Source organism: Gossypium arboreum, chromosome 7 (genome assembly GCF_025698485.1).
Source record: "Gossypium arboreum isolate Shixiya-1 chromosome 7, ASM2569848v2, whole genome shotgun sequence".
Classification (NCBI taxonomy): Eukaryota; Viridiplantae; Streptophyta; class Magnoliopsida; order Malvales; family Malvaceae; genus Gossypium; species Gossypium arboreum.
In genome coordinates, this window is record NC_069076.1 from 35,717,779 (window position 1) to 35,720,284 (window position 2,506).

The following is a 2,506-nucleotide window of genomic DNA, read 5'->3' on the forward strand; positions in this document are numbered from 1 at the left end:
TTTCTAACACTGATATGAACTTTGAGAGCATCTCTTCAAGGTTTGGCTTCTTTTCCTGTTGGTAGGGTGGTTGTTAAAAACTCGAAGGATGTTGTGGTCTTTGATTTCTTTGGCCTCCCTATGAGAAATTGGGGTGGTTCCTCCAACCTACATTATAAGTGTTACAAGTGTTACTATATGGATTGTTTTGAGGTTGAAGATTATTACCCATGTAGTTTAATTGCTCGTTATCCATGCTGTGGCCATAAGGTTGGTATTCTGAATGGTTTGTTCCACCGCTACTTGCTTCGTATTGCATTACTGGGTGAACATGTGAAGAACTAAGAAAATAATCAATCTTTTTATTTAAGAGTTCCAACTGATTTGACAGCATGGTGATCGAATCGATGTTATAAATGCCAGCTGTTTTCGTTGGCTTTGTCCTCATGACTTGCCACTGATAGTTATTTAGTGACATCTCCTCTATAAACTCATAGGCATCTTCCGGTGTTTTATTGTTGATGGTTCCGCCAGCAGCTGCGTCAACCATTTGCCGAGTCGAAGGATTCAGACCATTGTGGAATGTTTGAACTTGGAGCCAAAGCGGTAACCCATGGTGGGGGCATTTTCTCAAAAGGTCCTTGTATCTCTCCCATGCATCGTAGAGTGTTTCTAAATCCATCTGCACAAAATAAGAGATATCATTACGTAATTTAGCCGTTTTAGAAAGTGGAAAATATTTTAGTAAAAATTTCTCGGTCATTTGTTCCCAAGTTGTAATTGACCCTCGTGGTAACGAGTTCAACCACTGTTTAGCTTTTTTCCTCAATGAAAAGGGAAACAACCGAAGACGTATGGCATCATCAGAAACGCCATTAATTTTAAATTTATCGCATAGTTCTAAGAAGTTTGCTAAATGAGTGTTGGGATCTTCATTCTGCAAACCATCAAACTGAACAAATTGCTGTATCATTTGAATAGTGTTAGGTTTAATTCAAAAGTATTTGCAACTACAACAGGGGTAACTATGCTAGATCCAGTTCCTGTTAAAGAAGGTTTAGCATAATCATACATAGTGCGTGGAGCAGGAGTCTGATTAACCGCAATTGCAGGAGGTAGCTGATTGCCTTGGTTTTCAGCCATCTCTTCAGTTGGGGCTTGAGTATCATTTTCTTGCTCGTTCTCCATGTATCTTAAGCTTTGCCTTATTTCTCATTGGTTTCTACGAACTGTACGATCGATTTCTTCGTCAAAAAGTAATGAACCTGACGGGTTTCTTCTAGTCATAAACTATAAAAACCTGCCAAGAGAAAGAAAGATTAGGTTAATAAATAATAATAATAAAAAAATTAAAATGCAAGAAAAATAAATGGCTAAAGTAATAAAAATTGAGTGTTCCTAATATCTTAGTTCCTCGGTAACGGTGCCAAAAACTTGATCGCATGATTTCGTGATAGGTTTTAAATATTTATAATTACTCGTTCTTGAACTAACTATTATCGCGATGTAGGCAAGTGTACCTATCGAATAGTAGTATAGTTTTAGCAAGACCGGATTGTCGAACCCAAAAGAATTAAAAGTACTAGTAATGATTGTCTTTTTATTATCTAGCCTAAGAATAAAGAGGTTTTGTTTTAATTGACTAATTATCTAAACTAAGAACGCAAAGAGAAAAGAATTGGGGAATTGCTTTTGGGAAAAATCGATTGACTTAAGACAATATCTAAGGAAAAATCCACCTAGACTTCACTTGTTATTCTGGATCCAAATCGGACGATTTATTCATTCAACTTGTTCCGTAGAGATCCCTAAGTTATGTTATTATCCCTATTCAAGACTAATAACGTTTAATCCCTAGATTGAATAACTGAGACTTTTCTCTAATTAACACTTTAGGGTTGCATTAACTCGATCTATGGATCCCCTTATTAGGTTTCACCCTAATCTAGAAAAATCTTGTCACCCTATGTCTAGGCGCGCAATCAACTCCACTTAATTATGACAAATGTACTCTTAGACAGGGTCTATTCCTCCTCTAAATAAGAGCATGTCTTGAATCAAATCCTGGGATATTAAAATAAGAATTAAGAACACATAATTAAGAGCAAGTTAAATATTTATCATATGATTCAGAAAATAATAACAAGATTCGTCTTAGGTTTCATTCCCCTTAGGTATTTGGGGGTTTTAGTTCATAACTAAATAAGAAAACATCTCAGAATAATAAAGAATACAAAACATAAAGAAAACCCAAAACTCCTAAAGGGAAATTAAGGAGAGATCTTCAGTCTTGATGATGAATCCCACTCCTGACATGGATCAATCGGCTTCCTTGGAGTAATTCCTTACCCCTTATTCTCCGTCTCCCTTTTTTCTCCTCCTCTAGGGTGTATTTATAGGTTTTGGAAAGCCTAAAAACCCTCATAGTTAGCCATTCCCGAATTGGACTCAACTTGGGCTCGGCAGGGACACGCGCACATGCCTATGTTCGATTACTTTAGGCCGTGTTCGAGCCTACCAAATTGAC

The 2,506-nt window shown here is 36.8% G+C and overlaps 1 non-coding gene across 1 annotated transcript; it reads left to right on the forward strand.

The window, feature by feature from the left end:
• The first annotated feature begins 587 nt into the window (after positions 1–587).
• On the forward strand, positions 588–694 carry LOC128295866 (small nucleolar RNA R71). Its single transcript, XR_008286415.1, has one exon. It is a non-coding gene; the product is annotated as a small nucleolar RNA R71 (small nucleolar RNA).
• Positions 695–2,506: the final 1,812 nt, after the last annotated feature.